Source organism: Anoplolepis gracilipes, chromosome 14, assembly GCF_047496725.1.
Source record: "Anoplolepis gracilipes chromosome 14, ASM4749672v1, whole genome shotgun sequence".
NCBI lineage: Eukaryota > Metazoa > Arthropoda > Insecta > Hymenoptera > Formicidae > Anoplolepis > Anoplolepis gracilipes.
In genome coordinates, this window is record NC_132983.1 from 4461584 (window position 1) to 4479695 (window position 18112).

The 18112-nt window shown below is 32.6% G+C and overlaps 1 protein-coding gene across 16 annotated transcripts in view; it reads right to left on the bottom strand.

The window, feature by feature from the left end:
* Positions 1 to 18112, bottom strand: part of LOC140673344 (venom dipeptidyl peptidase 4) — a 329058-nt gene that overhangs the window by 119790 nt on the left and 191156 nt on the right. The window lies entirely within an intron of this gene.

Below are 18112 nucleotides of genomic sequence, written 5' to 3' on the forward strand. Positions count from 1 at the left end.
AACGGAATAAGCTATGCCGTGTACAAAATTTAGGAGATATGACGTTAATGTCTCGTGCATTGATTACGTTTCACAAACTACGCATTTCAGCATGATTGCTATCTCTGACATATTATATGCACTGCCTGGGAACAATAATTTTCGGTAAACATCCAATATTTTTACTATAAAATTATTTTATTTATATCTCTTCGTGTGTTTTCTCTTCGTATTTTATCAACATTTTTCGTCAATATTTTTTACACAAATATTTTTTATAATATAATAAAATGTTCCTTTCATATTTTTAAATAAAAATACGTAAAATTGTCTTCATTAAAATTTTCTTCAAAAATTCTTTAGAAAAATCTAAGAATCTGACGGGAAATATATTCATTGATTCGTATTTCTGTAGTATATTTTATGTTAACGATGACATCTCGATTTTTATCTCATCTCCAAATCAAATAATAAATGTATACTAAATAAATAAATCATAATTGAAGAATATTTATTCAAGAGTTAGTAAATTGTAATTTATAATTAAAAAAAAAATTACGCGTGTACACACACACACATAGAGTTTTGTCTACTAAAATAGCGCTGCATATGTTCAACATCTGCGACTTAATTTTCGCAACGTACCGTCCGCTAGCTGTTCAATTAACATTAACTGAGTTCTCGCAACATAACCACTTCTCTCTTTCTCTCTCTTTCTCTCCCTTTTCCCGTGATCTGTAAATATTCTAGAAAAGTCTTCCCTCTGGATATGCACTAACTAGATCGCTTCTATGTACCCATTTTATCCGGAGCTCGTCTCATCTCATGACTACAGGATGTGCAGCGAATTTTGAGCGACAAAAAGGATTTTCCGATAACCGTCTTCTCCGAGAGCCCGGTCGAGAACAAGTGTCACATAGTTACATTTCTCAAAGCAGATATATCGTCGCGGAGAGAACACAGTCGAACCGCAAGGGTGTTACGGAATTGAGTTACCTCGTCGCTTTACGCTTGTTGAAGGATCATTCTCTCCGGCTGCTACCGCTGCCACCAACATTAAAAGCCAAAAGAGAGACCAACGCGGAATAATTCGTCGTGTTTTCCGATCTTGCAAACGACGATACCGTTTCGCAGTGACGGAAATCTACGGAAGTTAGACTCACATTTTTGCACTTCTCTTACGTCACAGTTTCTCACGAGTGATACCCATCTCTTCGCTACCTTTCATGGCATCTTTTTTCTCTTCGTCTTATTCTGTGCTTCTTTTTTTGCTCTTTTCCTTTTACATTTATAATTCAAAAGATACTTCCATGTCTTCATATTTCCACGCTTATATACTTATTCTAACTTGATTTACTGCAAATATTTTTCTGACTTAAATTTTAATTATTTACTATTTTATTGTAATTATTTACTTTCCTCTTCGTGATTGTACTTGTTAAATAATTCGACAGAAAATATTAAATTTTATAATATAAAGAAACTAATCTATTTTATTCCATTTTTCTCCACTCTTTTTCCCTATTTCCTTTTCTATCGTAATTTTCTTTCATGATTTTCTCTTCCATTTTCTTACATCCCTTTCTCAGAACTCATCTTTTAAGTGCCTTGCCAGAAACTTGCAACTTCTTTATGATGCTGAACTCGCTCATTTACCTCGCGAGAAGTTTAATGAGACTTACAAACCGAAATGGCACTTGGGCATTTTATAAGTCGCCGGAAAAGGCGGTTCTATTAAAAAAAAAAAAAGAAAAAAAAACATGAAATTCGCGCCAATTATGTAGCAGATGTACTTACGATGTGCTTGCGCGACGCGAAATTGTTACACAAATTTCAAGGTGGATATCGACAGCAGAGTTCTTTAAATTTCGCGTGCACGCAGCTACTTTTATATTAAAAAATGAAAACAAAGTAATTAACCACGCGCAAATCATTTAAATCATTTGTGAATGTTAACTTGTTTTAAGAAGAACGATTTTCACACCATTCATGTAGACAAATTGCAGGTGAAAAATTTATTGTAGAGATTCGAGAAATGTTTTGACGTGCATATTTGATAAAAAAAGAAATTTTTAAAAATATCTTTTTTAATATTTATCCGCGGACTGAAAACTTGATGGCTATGTTAAACATTTAATAGGAGTGTTGAAGCACTTCTGCATAAAAGTTTAAGTATAACATTGCAGCAACATCTGCTGCCTTTTATATCTCTCTTCAAAAATAAAAGTTTTTAAACTTTTAATATTTAAACTTTTTTTTCCTGAGTAATTGAATAATAAATTAATTTCGCAAAATTAAAGTACTGTACCTACTTGTTAATCCAAGAGTCTCATCAGGTCTGTAAATGAGAAAAATAAATACTGTTATCTCTGAATGGTCTTTAACCCTTAATGATCCTCCCAAGAGCTATGAAACAAAATATAAGATTTAAGCGCACTGGCAAATATTTCTATAAAATTTACTCCACGTTAAGAAGCTTTAAGACAGGAGCAAACGTAATTTTATCCTTTTCAAGAGATTTGCCGGTTGCACGAAACGAGTCAATAACTTCTCTATGTAAGCTTCTATCGTAGAAATCTCGCATTTCTGTTCTCGGACAAACTCTTTACTTCCGTGAAATAAAAAGAGAAAAAAACTGTACACATAAGATGTATTTGTCTGATTGTGAAGTTCTCGAAGCATTGATCCGAGAAAAACGAAAATTTTGATGACTTATAACGTAGAAGCCAAAAACTTGTAGTTTGCTCTTTAAATTTGTTATTTTTGATATGTTTCACGGAAGCTAAATACGCGTTTTATAAAAAGATATATAAAATGCTGTTACAAAAGAGAACACAGCAGAGAGTAAAATATTGCGAAAAATATATGATGAAATTGAAGATAACATTTACTAAAGAATAATCAATTTCTTTATTTTTAATACAATAGGAATAACCTAATCTAATTTAATAATGCAAATATATAATTTTGATAAAACAAATAATATTGCAATTATTTTTATAATAATCTAAGCCAATATTTCCCATAAAAATTAAAATTTTAAGAAAATTTGTGGAATGTACATTTAAAAAAAAATAGAAACAATCTTATTTTATGATAAAAATAATTTTATAACAAAGTTTAATAAATAACAAGGACAGCAAACTCAAAGTTCTTTTTTTGTCTCTGACAAATTATTAATATATGTATTAAGAAAAAAGATGACATTATAAAAATCCCTACGCTTTTACAAAGAATTATAAATCTTTTCTCTCACTTTTTCTTTCTCTATTTCTGTCATTTAATTAAATATTGAAAGTTAAAGGCACAGTTTTTTTTTTCTTAAATGTACAATGTTTCGTTGACAAATTTGGCTTACTTTTGCAACGAAATTGATTAGTAAATCAAAGTCTTACATTGTGAAAATATTCGCACTGATAAAAGAGCTGGGCGATCCAAAAGAGAATTGGACTGTCTTTGACAATTATTACTATTCTCTGTCATTTTGTGACAATGCATTAAGAACCAAATTCTCGACAGCGATTTTCAGCGGAAGTGTCATCGCGGTGCGACAGGATAATTTGTCGTTGCATCCGGAGCGAATAAAAGGAAAGACCAAATAGAAAGTTACAGATGGAGGAATTCGGCTTTAGACCTGCAAATTTTCGCCAATATTTCACGATCGTCGTATTTTGATAAACGGCACAACGCATTAAAAAGAAGAGCGTGTAATCCGAGTTAATTAGACCGTCATTACTGTAAATAAACGCGCGTTAAATCTCGCGCACACCATTCGGTCCTTCGCCGCAATAAGTCGACCGAACGACGATATTCCCCCGCGGACACTATAGTCCCGCTAAATCCCGATAAATCCGACCGGTTCTCCATCGGTACGTTTCTCCGCCCTCTCCCCCGGAAATCGATGAGAGCGACGAGATATACGAGCTGATTTACATAGTCGTCCGATGTAACTCGCCTTTTTGCTGAAGCGGATTACGCGCTCAATTAATGTTTAATAGGGTCTGAGTTTATGGCGAGAAAAGCAGTGCTTTCTAAATGCTGATTTGTTTCTCGCATTTCAATATATTGATTCGTATCCCAGATGATAATTCGTCAAATATTCCACATGTTATTTATTTCGTCAGGTTTTTTTTTTACTTACTATCAACGCAAAACATCGGCGAAAAAAAGTTTTAATGATGTCGAGTATCGATATTGGTATTTTAAGTAAGAAAGGAGTAAAGCGATTTAACGTCAAATTAAATGCTCAAAATAGTATGTTTATGATCAAAAAATTTCAATTAATTAATATTCTTTGTTGTTCAACGTTATTATTGAGAATATTTTCCAAATTTTCTGTACAAATCATCTACTTTTTTTCGTATCAGAAATACATTTTTCGAAATATATGTATATTTAAAACTTTATATGTTTACTGAAGTACTATACTTGAGCCAAAATGATATTTTATTTCTGTTTCAAGATAAAACATGCAGAACTGGAAACGGGCCAGGGCAAACCACGCAGATTTTCTGTTGCCTTAGGCCAAAGAAAAACTAAATATAATAGTGTATGCATACAATGCGCTTTCTACAAGATAAGGATTTTATAACGCCGCAATACATTCAATGTATTCTTTCAAATAAAATGCAAATGCATTTAAAACAACTCTTACAATACAATAATTCTGTTTTAGTGTACAAAATTGATGAATATAAATTCTCTCATAAAATCTTCATATTATCCTGTAATTTGAAGAATCAAAACGTTATAAATATTACGCTTTAAAAATATTTTTAAATTTCTTTAAATATATTTTCCAAAATATTTTTCAATTAATAAAATCTAAAACAGTATCTAATTATTGTTTTTAATGAATTTATAGTTATTAATTATTTATACATTTAATACTACAAATTTGTAGTATTAAAATTGAATAATGTACCTTTATTTTTTAATCTCATATCTTGATTTCATTAAATATCGTCGATAAAGACAGTGTGATAAAAAATGGTAAAAATATTAATGAAACAATAAAAAAGCGTCATAAAACATCGATATAAATGTCCGCAAAAGTGATTTATAGACAGATGTTCGTGACTTTGTATTTCTCTTACCTTCTCATAACCTTCGACGACATTCAATTACCGATTGAACTGCCCAGATCGTGTCGAGGGAGTCACGAGCGAAATAAGCTTATATACTTTAGGGGATTCACGTCGCGGAGAAGTAATTTAGTGTACCTGACAGACTAAAATCCCGTAACGAAATACACAAGGAAAACAGAGGGGAATCCTCGAAATGCGAATCGCCGAAACACACGATCGGCATAAAATGTGCGATTCTGGGCTACGTATGTCGGGATATACACACGCGCGCGTACGTGATGTTGAGTACTGACAGGAAACTGATTGTGGCCTAGAAAGCACCGAATTGGACGAGTCACCAAACGATTCTGGCGACAAGAGTAATTTCTCGCGTATGCGTAGTAACGTTATTTCACGCACGGATAACGCAACGAGAGAAAGTAAATCCAAAGTAAATTTGTTTCGAGCAGTAAACGTTTGCTCTCTTGACATCTTGTCTTGACATTTTCGCGTCACTTAAAATCAACTCTAAATTTCGTTACAATAAACGCTACGTGCGTTAGTCTTCCCTCAAATCTGAAATATGTGATATAAAGTGAGACGCAACAAATAATAGAGCAAGCATACAATCATACATCAGGCATAAAATCAAGGTAGGAAAAACAAATATATAAAATGATTGATCTCTCTAGAAATAAATGATGAGTTTGCGTTAACGCGTCTGCAGAAGATATAATCTCCGATTGGATGCGAGTGAAACAAAGTTGGTCCATCATCCGAACTATCATTATCGCTAATGACCTTAATCAGCGGCGGTCGTTACGTGATTGTGCAAACTACACAGGAACTTAAAGCATACAGGGCATCGAACTGGCGCGTTCCTGAAAGTATACAACAGAGCGTCGAAAAGAAAGAGAGAAAATCTCATTCATAGTCGGAGCTTATCTCAAACGAATCACGGATAAACCGACTTTCGTATGCAGCTTCGCTTTCTTGTGTCGTGAATCGCGAATAGCAAAATTGAGTCGACCCTGCAGAAGGCTGAAGATATTTTTTATCCCGTTCTCGATACACACGTCCTCGAAATATTATATTCGCCGACGGGATCTGGTACATTCTTCCAATTACACCATTGCCGATTGCAATCTTTCAAGATATGCTTAAAAAATAACCGCTTTTTTTTCTTGTGAAAAAAATAAATAAGAAAAAATAAAACCGACTAAAATATGACGAAAAAATCAATTTAAAATACATAATAATACAATGTAACATTACCAAGGATGCGTTCGTGCACATTGCAAAAATATATATCTCGATTAAATAAATATATAATACGGTACAATATAAAACAACACACTGTCGTCAATGTATTATAAATGCAAATAATTAATTAGCAAAGTTTACCGCATTGCGAGTCGTTTAATCCCGTTAATAAAGTCGGCGATATGTAGGTATACGTGAGAATTATAATCAGCATAATTAGTCGTATTAGTTATCGACTTAACGTTTTCGCTAAAAGTCACCGAGAACGAAAAGAAATCATCGTGAATAAGGGGGTAGGTTTTGGGAGAGGGTTTGCGGGAAAACGAAGCTGCACACCGGAGGAAAATAACCAGGTCGTCATTTGTATCCGCCGTTATCGTAGCTGCAGGTACTTCCGACAAAATACGCCAACATTAAACACGTCCAGGTGCATACCGAGTTCATCAGTGATGGATAATGAACTTTAGGTGCCCAGAGTTAATTTATTTTTCAGTACCGGTAAGTACTTTTCGGAATAAAGCGAAGATATAATGAATCTATAACACACTTTCCAACATAGAGTTATGGTCATTCTCCGATATTCCTCCAATTTAGCATAAATTTCTTTCTGATAAAATAAAAAAATTTCGAAATTTCCAACGTTTTAATTTTTCATTACATCGATCGAGAGAAAATAAAATTTTCAAAAATCTCTTGAAATAAAATTATATCGTACAGCTTAGATATAAAACGATATTATTTTTTTCCAATAAATAAATAATACAGATACACACTAACTAAGCTTTTAAAAAGTGAAGAGTTTAAACCAATAAGAAAGAACCAATCACCTGTTACACAAGAGAAAGTATCGAATACATAGTTTCGTCAAGTTAACATTTAATTTTCCGTGATATGTCTTCTAGTTTCGAACGCACGGAAAAGTCAATCTAGTTCCGTTCCTGAGATGCTTGCAGCTCTGTTAGTGTTGGCCGCTAAATACGTGACATCCAATTTGGATCCGCCCCAAAATTCAATAGAATCATGGTGTATATGCGCCTTCCCTGTTACACGAGACCGACGTCTCGGTGGTATCCAATTTCTGAGCTGCCGTGAAAGAGTATCGTGCACTTTCGCGATATTATCCACGGAACGTCTCTTTCTCCCTTTTCTCTTCGCTTCACGGAAGGATCACGGGCAATCCAGTAAATCCGCTATCGTATTCTCGAGCTACTCCGACAAATTAAAAGCCATTGCGCGGAGCGTAAGATGGCGAATCGGATAAGATATTATCTAATTGCGCCGCTCGTTGGCCCGCTAAAGACGCCGCCGATGTAATTGATGATCAATAAAGATAACGTATCTACCGCGATATTAACCCGCGTTGCAGGTTGCAGTAGCGTGCAATTGCTGCGTAAGGTGCCTTATCGCTTCCAAGTAATACTCCATTCGGACCGGGCAATAAGCAAGATAAATGAATTGAAACGTCGAGAATGATATAGATTTAAATCCAAAGAGAGGCTATTTGATAGAAGAGACAAACAAATTTTTAATATTTTCTAGAGTTCCAGTAAATAAGTAGATGAATCAATAACAAAAAATACAATAAAATTTTATGATTCATGATAATATCTAATTAACTAGCTCGTTAATTTTTATTAAAGAAATATAATTATAAGCGAAGTAAAAACTGCGAGACGTCTTTTTTTTACTATAACTAATTTTTAAATTTTACGCACATAAAATTTCCCTTTTTTAACCTTTATAAAAACCTTTTTTTTAAATATTGTACAAAATTGCATTGTGATATGTATAAGTAAGAATATTTTCTAAACTGTCGTTAAAATTCTTTAAAAAAATTTGTATGAAGCTTAAAGCATTTTCACATACCAGATGTTCTCACGTAATTTAGCGTATATCAAATTATCTGGCTTCTCAGATTTATTTCGAATTCGACTCTCAATCTGGATTCGAATTGGATTCCACGCTTCCTAAAGGAGATCCGAATGCAATCTTCCTTTCCGCGATATTATCCCACGTGGAAGCAACCAACTGCGAAAGGCGGTCAATAAGAATAAATCGACTGCTTTATTCTTGCGGCACTAAACAAATTAGGAGAAATATCCGTGCCATAAGAGAATTACTTTTTCAAAAAAAGATTCGTTAATCTTTTCACCGTGAAATGAGTTTTGCGATATGTGCGCTGTGAGATTTTCGATAAATTTTTTGCTACTCTTATTCTTTTCGAATTTTACTTTTGTACATCTGTTCTCTTGCTTTTTCAATTCCGCCGAAACACTTTTCTCCATCGTCAAAGTGCACTCATTTACCTTTTTCCGATCAAATTTTATCGGTGAGCTTTGCACCCGAAAGGTTTTCTTCACAAATCTAAAAGCACAATGTCGATATCTTTTCGTTTTTATCAGAGAAAACATTTCCAAATTCTCAGTTCTTTCTCTATCAAAATTTCTTACTGGACAAAGATAACAAATGCAACAGACAAAATTGATATCGTGATACGTGTAACTTTATTTTACAATTGCTAGAATATCCGTATTAAATTTTTGCATTAAACATATAATTTTACATCTTCTTCTAAAATGTAGGGAAAAAAATGACAAAAGAATTCTACAAAGTCGTTATATATACTTTATCTTTTATTATTTCTTTCTTTCGCTTTTATAACCGAATTATAACATACTTAAACATTTAATAAAAATTTAAAGTATGTTTTAATATAGTTTATCAATTTATCGTATACGCGGTTAACTCTACGCAGTAAATATTCTCCTTATTAGTCTTTCATTAAATATATCAGATATTCCAAGAGGCAAGTGCGCGAACTTCTAATCTCTTCGGTAAGTTGTGTTGCTATGACAGAATGAAAATTCAACAGTGTGGCATGTGACGCCAGCAATATCAAATGTTGCAAGTTTACGTTACTCGCGCTGTATGCAACGCATACATATTCGTCTCATTGAGTTAAAGGTATAATTCCAAACTTATGTATCATGTTAAAAAAAAAATCTTTTTTTTTTTTTTTTTTTTTTTTTTTTTTTTTTTTTTACAAAATCACATATCAGTTGTACAGATTAATTTTTGATTAAATTACACTACAAGTTACAATAACTTTTAAGTAATTATAAGAATTTAAAAATAAATAATAAAAAATATAATTATACGTATGTGTATAAGTCTTTTAATGTCTTCTAAAAAAGATTTGCTTTTTAATTGAACATGTTTGCCTATAATCTGTAATATTTTTTTTTTTTTTCAAAAGAAATTTATAACGCATAGAAATATTTTTTTATACAATTACATATATAGCATATATGTATGTGTATTTGATAAAGCTAGAAACTTATTTCAAAGAAAAAGAGTTGTAGTTTAAATTAATTATTCAAAAGTTGCTTTAGCATCACATTCATATATATATCACGTGTTTCAAATTCTAAAATAAACGTAATCCAAATAAATCTAAAATGTATTTACATAATTTTATTTTTTCACAATTCTTGTCATTCGCGTTAAAAATTTGACATTGAGAATCGTATGTCGTAAAAATTATGTAAGCGATCGCTAAAACACCGATAATCTGCTCCTCGAAATCTCGTAATCTCGCTCGTGATTGTCAGAACATTATGTATCGTACCTCAACTTGTTCGCTGGTAAATAGTACGCTTCGATTTGTCGTAACAAATCCCACAGGGCATAAATCCTTATTAGAGTGGCACTCGGCTAATTGTGCGCCTACTCTACCATGCAGGAAGGTGTGTGTGGTGCATACAGAAAGCAGTATCGAGATTTCATTACAGGCACGCTAACGAGTGGCCGTAAAGGCTGATCCGCAATGGGAATTCATGGCAGCTGAATCACGCGTAATCTTATTTCCTTCGTCTTTCTTTAGACGAAAAGAAATTTATAGGTAGCGCAACCTATTGCCTAATTAACCTAAATTTTTCATCTATATTTTCTCGCTACAACGTTTTTATATTTTATCACCTATATATTATTGAATTCAATTAATTAAACACGGATTTTGCGTGATAAAATAAAATGTTGGCATTCAATAAAGTTGCATTTAAATTACATGTAAAAGTTACACGCTAAAATATAAACTTCTAATTTTCTTTTTGAATATATAAAATATAATTTAAAAAAAAATCTGTATTTTAGGCATTTTTTATCATCAAAGCTTTTTAATTATTATCCGAATTGAATTTCTACTTTTATGAGGAAGACGAAATAAATTCATTTGTTGCGTATATTTCGAGATATTTTTCAAACATAGAGACTCAAAAATTTCTCGTGAAGTTTTAATTCTCGCGAATTTCATGACACGAAACGAAAGTACATGCTGTTTAAACCGAGTGTTCAAAGGTACAAAGGGGTGGCACGAACGATCTCTCCGTCGTAAATTTGATTTACGGCCAAGAGGCTCAACCTTCCGTCTCGTCGTATAATAAGCGGCAGGATGAAAGTATACGAGGACAATCCCCTCGAGAAGATATACGCGACATAGCATCGAACCTCTCCTTTCCACTTTAGCGCGTGCCATTGCGAAAGGCCATATATGGGATGATATAGTAGATTAAAAGCGTCCTATCGAACATTATAACGCATCGAGAAAGCTTTGAGACGGGAAAACGCGAATGTGATAGCTGCTTTGTAAGATTAAGCGCATTATAAAGTGTGTTGTAAAGTTTATACTACTTCTAAAATGAATAGCTCGTGATGCAAGAACCATGTAGTTTAAAACATAATTAATGAACTTTTAGAAAGAGTTTATAATTATGAAATAAGTATACATCTGCACACAAACTATCCCTGTCTCGTGTTTTGCACATCATGGTATATTTTATATAAATAATAAAAAACTATACATGATTAAACATCATATATATCTTTTTAATTATTATGCATAAAAATATATTTATTTATTATATATATATATATTATATATTAGTCAGCTCCAATTTTTTTAAATTTAACATATTCGTTATAGAGCAAGGAATTTAATATAAAATAATCTAAGACTTTTCTAACAATAAGCTTATGCAAATTAATAGTAAATACTTGAGCTTGCAGTTTCGTAGCTTATGAAAAAATATTTCGGTAAAGCGATATCCATTACACAGCAAATTAAGGCATCAATCACGTTTAATTTACGATGGAAAAGCCCAATTTCCTGTGCTCCGTAAAAAAAGGTATATGACGTTCATAATAAACGACGAAAATGTGGTGGTAATCTTTCCTTTCTGAGAGAGTATGGCTTCACATACGCTACCACGGAGCTTCGTATACGAGGAATATTGGATTAAAAGCTTCATATTGAAAATCTTATCGCGCGATACAAAATGCCAGGAGTATTCATAAGTTCCAAAAAAGAAACACCTTATACGACCATCGCGCGTACATGTCTGAAGATCGAATTTGTGATATTAGATGTTGGCATATGAAAGATAAAGTCTGACATTGTGATTCGTATGTCCACCGCATCACGATACAATCGTAACTAAATTGAAAATGTATTCAGAAATATGAAATAATTATGGTCAAATTTTAATAAGCGCAAATTTTTTTATCGCTTGTATTCAAATCTTTCGCGCATTGCTAGTGTGTATATAATATGCCTTTTTGCTTATTTTTATTATAATTATTATTATCTTAGCAAAGTTGTGAAAATATTAATTGTGTTACTTGATCATTCAAAAAAATGTGTCAAATGAAATTATTATATTACATAATATAAAAATCGTATAAAAATAAATTCTCACAATTTAAAACAAATTATTTCATGTAAATATAAATAAAATGCAGAATTATATCGAAAACATATCTCCGAAAATCTGCATATTTATATATTCATAGAAACATTCTAAATATATGATTTCAATAAATAAAAAAAAATTTTAAATAAAATTATTTCACAATTGAATATCTTTTCAATCCGCATTTTATTCATTTTTCTATGCAAGTATAAATATATATTTATACATAAAATTATGTGTCAAAGTTACGTATATCTCTTGAGACGAAGAACTTGAAAGTATGTTAAAATATGTAAAATGTTAAGTGTTGAGATTTGCACGAGAGAACTTTTCAAGAATCATTAAACGAAAAGTTAAATCTATCGTCGAGCGTAACTTGGTCGAATATAAAAACGAGAAGAAGCCAAAAAATACATGTAAAATTTCTAAAAAATGATACACTTAACTGTAACATAATCAATGCAGATTCCTCAATGCAAGGTTCATTAAAGATTAATTAAACTCTAAACGTACTTGAAAATCTTCTAATATTCGTCGTATAATCAACATGTAATAATAATACCAAGCATACGGAGCGATTCACGACATTGCCTGTCCTGTTCGAGCGTCGTCACACGAATGACAAGGTCGTTGTCACGCACAAGGTCCTTGTCATTGAGCACGACTACACGTATTTACATTCTACACCGCAAAATACGAGCGCCGAGCTACCAGTTTGTTTTTCATCCTACTTCCCCCTACTTCCTCTTTCCGCAACAAAATATTTAACGTATTACAAAATAAATATATGTCAAATTTACACATATTTTGTGTCCATTATTTTTCAAATAAATTTCAATCAATAGATTATTATCGCTTTAATGCAAGTAAAATAATGTTCTTTATAATTTTACGTAGATTACATTTTTTTATATATATAACATTACATATATGTATATGTAATATTAAAATTATTAAAAATTCGTTACTTAATAAACGATTAGACGGATATAATTATTACAAAAGAGCAGTTCTAATTTCATCTAGGAAAATTGTACGTAATTATTTAGCAAAAGTCTGACGATTTATAAATTCTTGCGATACAAATTTTTTGGTGAATTTTTCTCGATTTCTGAACTCTCTCTCTCTCTCTCTCTCTCTCTCTCTCATGCGAATCGATCACAAAATGTTGACCCAACTCACAACAAGGTTTATGCATCTTATTACAAGCAAAAGTCTTTTACCTGATACGCGAACAGAAAATTGGATTCAACGGTAGAAGCGGCAAGAAGAATAGAATGTCTCGTACAAGAAGAGTAATTGCCGAAGCAATTTAACTAGCGACGACGTTGAGCTACCCTCGCAATATACCATGCTGCCGATACAAAGGTAAAACATCCCTCGAATGTCTAAAGCTTTTCATTCTGCATCATTAATCCAACGACGTGAACATCACAAAATATTATAGCGGAAATTAATAACAAAAGTTAATTATTTCTTATATTTAAAATCTTTTAAAATCATCCTTCCGACAGTAAGAACAAAATTTCAGAAAAAATCAAAAAACCAACTTTTTCTATTTACAATTAATCTATCTTTTTTTATCGTTATCTAATCTAGTAATTTGTGAACGGATAGCTAATTACGAGTTGTAGAGTTGGCAAGTGATGAGGCAAAGAAAGAGAGAAAGAGAGAGAGCTATAGAAAAACTACTTTTTTTATACAGGCGAGTTAACAAAAGCTTCTAGTCTATGTAGTTGAAGTAAACGCGGTCACAAAGTGGTCTTCTTCATTAAAGTGAATACGTGAAACAGTAAGCTTTTAATTCTGTCCCTGCCGTGTACACATCGTTAATTTTTTGTCCAGCCGTGCTGTTTTAATAGTGAAATCTATTTTAAAAGTAAAAAAAAAAATTGCCTATTGAAGCTTATTATCTACTAATTTATTCTACAATATTTATATTAATAAAAATGAATTAATAAAATGATAACATTAGATAAGTCGTTTCACAAATATTTGTTCTAATAATGAGAAACTATTATGTCGTTTTAATGCAATTATCACCTGGAAGAGAAAACGCTTAATTAAAATTTTAACAATTATACGGGAAAAAAACCATGTCTTTTACATTTATGGCTGTTTATACAGGGTGTCCCAGAATTCGCGGACACGGAATGCACAGCGTGATTGTTCGTGCCGAAAGAGGCAACTTCTGGGACACCCTGTATAACATATATTCATTAAAAAGATACGAAAGAATTATCACTTATCTCATATCGATTATAGTAATTATCTCATAATTCATATAATGGCACATGTATTAATTTTATTCTTAATATTCAATTTATCAAATCTTTCATCTCTTTTATTTTTTTTTTTTTTTCCTTAAACAGACAAACAAGCGATACTTTCTTGTACGGATTAGAGTGCATGAAAGAGAGAAAGAGACAGAGCACGATCTCTCGGGAAAAGTTGCTAAACTTTCGCGCATCCGTCGCAAATCAATCACCAGTACGCGTACCTCGGCAAATATCCCTTTCTAAAGTAAATGCCATTTGAACTAACAGCGTCTGCTTAACATGCGAAGGTCTTCTTTCAGTTTCATCAAACTTTCAGGCCGCTCTTTGAACTTTGAACTTCACTACCTAGGAAACACTATCCTATGAATGTTCGGAAGTGTTTATGCAGCCGAGTATGAAGAAAGTTACTGGCGGCGCATTGGAAAATCAGACCGCGACTTTTCCCAATGCGACTTCAACTTCCGACAAGCTGACCTACGCGATTTGCGTGTATACCATCGTGTTATTGGAAAATCCTACTACGCATCTTTAAATATTTGAAAAATAAAAAGAAATTTATAATAGAGAGAAGATACAGAATAATAAAACTTAACGTAAAGAGATATGACAGATTTCTATACAAAATAATCAACATCAGCAAACGTGGTCCATGTACGTGTGTGGTACACACACACACACATACGCAATTATTTTTGTTTTGGATAAAACTTTAACTCAAATAAAAAAATAAATTTTTTTATAACTCACTTTTAATTTAAATTATTCTAATAAAAAATAGGTTATACAGAAAATATCACAATTCTCTCTCTCTCTCTCTCTCTCTCTCTCTCTCTCTCTCTCTCTCTCTCTCTCTCTCTCTCTCTCCCTCTTTTTCTTTCACTCATTGTCAACATATTAAAAATAAAATTTTTTTATGTATTGCGGCTCAACAAAATCATGTAATATACTTTAAATATTTATGTATAAATAAATTTTATCTTAATATACTTAATATACTTAAATGTTTCTGTATATATAAATAGATTTTATCACGTTGTAAATTTGTATTTAAAATATTATTTGTCATGTTCTGCATATGTAATTCCTATTTTATTAATAATATATAGAGCTACGAAATCGTAAAAATTGTTGTAAAATGAAAAGAAATAAATTTTTATAATCCACTCTAATATTCTACCAGTAAATTCTTTTATTTCTTTCATTCACACTTCATTTCATTCTACTTCCGATTTATCTGTAATAGAAAAGAAATAAAAAGTAAAGATACTGAAATAGTTTTAATTTTCCAAAGAAATTTTAATTTTTTGTCTATATAATTATTACGTATATATTTTATACGCCCAATTATTGTTAAAGTGACAATAAATAAAACAAGATTTTTCACGGTTTCTCTCTTTATTCATTGCACATAAATTTGACGCTGCATTTCAAAAGACAAAACCTAGCAATATTCTTGATTACTAGTGCGATAGCGGTTTTTTGTCAAACGAGAATTGGTGCCATCTATTCATCCCGCACAAAAATTAGAATTTCAATGAATTAAGGACACCGCACACATAACTTGATGCAATTCTAAATAAATAACTGCGAAGCATTATTGTGACACGCAGTAGCGGTTTTCGTTATTGCAGTCGAGTTACATCAAATCGTCACCATTAATTCAAATGTAGAGCAATCAGTCTGTAATTGGCGAAGAAACAACGAACGCGACGTGTGTTTTTATCGGTGTGTGAAGAACTTTACACAGAAAAGTCGCTCGTTTCATTGCGACCGAGTTGGACAACGAAATCTGCAATGGCGAATTTCGAAGAGCGCAACCCCGGCGGGGCCATAAAGAGAGATTTTATAACCGCGCGGGAGCCTATTAAAATACACCCGTTCCGACGAATACCACGGGGCGCATGTTTAAGAGGTTTGTAATTCCTCGCTTAAACCGTCGCACCACCAGAAATGTGTCTCGAAATATTTCGATGCCTCGAGCCAACAAAATTTAATTTATACAATAAAGCAGTGATACAAATGTAATGAAACGAAAAGTAACATATTTTATTTCCAGTGTAATCGAAAAAAAATCTCATCTTAAATCTTTTGCTTTAAAAAGAAAAATGTTAAATTTCGAAAAAGTGCATATTATAAAATTGTACTTTATATACAAAAGTAGTGTGTGATAAGGAAAAATATAAAAAGGAAAATACATTCCGCAAGAATATTAACAAAACCTAAATATAAAGTCTTTTCAAATTTAATTACATACAATCTTTTTTCATATCTCAGTTAAGATCGCCCTCGCGTTTTGACTTTGACAATTCTTGCGCATAGCTTACTTTTCTTATCTGTTAAGACAATCTTAAATTAAGACTAGGTCCCTAAGTGCCACTGTCAAACTCACTGAAGTTACCCTCTCGAAAAGTTTCTCTCCGGTAAGTTGCGACCAGAGTGGCAACAACGAGCAGCAATAAAGCGGCCGGCGCGTCACGCACTTTTACTACTCGTCGGCGGCGTCCGTCGCGACCGCGGAAAACTACACCATACAAAATCGTTTGCATCGCTTTGCATAATATCGCCGCTTACGCGCGCGCAAATCCAAGGTTGATTCTTGACTCTCGGAGCAGATAGCGCGACGACAGCCTCGTTTAATATCGATTTAATTAAATCATTTTCAACGTGCCTCCCTACCTCTGACTGGCTCCCAGATCTCCGAGATCCAGCCTCTCTCCTATCTTCTTCCTATTTTCCCCTCTTCTCTCTCTCTCTCTCTCTATCTCTCTCTCTCATTATCTCTCGTCTCCTCTCTCGATTTTACCACCTGTCTGCCATCTTCCCGTCGAGAGCTCTCTTCCCAGAGAAATGCCGCTATCCTCGCGCGTGATTTAATTCTCTCGAGGGAATTTAATTGAGGAGCGCCGCTTCTCAGGACGATACGACGAGGGGCGACCGCCTGCGGCGGTTAGCCCCGTAATATGTTAACCGCTTAACGTCATTCACTGGCTATTTTTCACGGATGAAAGCCGCGGTCAGGATCGAGTAATGGAAAGTCAAGGTCAGGAGGGGGACGACAAATCGATGAATCGACGAAACATGACCATCAAATACTACCTGGGAGGATAATTATATCGTGATATCGCCCGTCATCAGCAAATCTTATCGATATCGACGTGTATCATTACTTATAATTTGATTAATAAAGTTTTTCAATATATGTAGAACAATTTTAATATGAGAGATTATTTTATATCAAAGATGTGCATTGCGAATATTCAAAGCATGAAATTCAATTTTTCACGGACTATTTCTAATTGCCAAGTGATTAAAATAAATCCTTTAATATTAGATAATAATATGTATATATGTACCTCTCTATAGAAATATCATTTCTTTATCGCTTTATTATTCATTTAAAATCTTGTCCATATAAATATATATTATAATACCGATAGATCCATTTTTTACTGTTTATGGTTGTAAAAAAAGTAATCATTTTTTTCGTAATTTTTTCTTTCTTAAAACATTCAGAACCATTTTCACCAGTCTCGATTAACTTCAACCATAATTTAATTGATACCTCTTTCTGCCCCTTTCAGTTTTAATTTTAGAAAATTTATTTTAATGAAAAACAGTTTTTAAATTAAAATCATATCACAAATGATTTTAGAATGTCTCTAGAAAGATTTTATCCGATGAGAAAAATTAATTCAGTATCAACAATCGTAGCATTTATAGAGCAACATGATTACTCAATATGCTTACTTTTCACGGTACAAGATTCTGGAATTCCGGT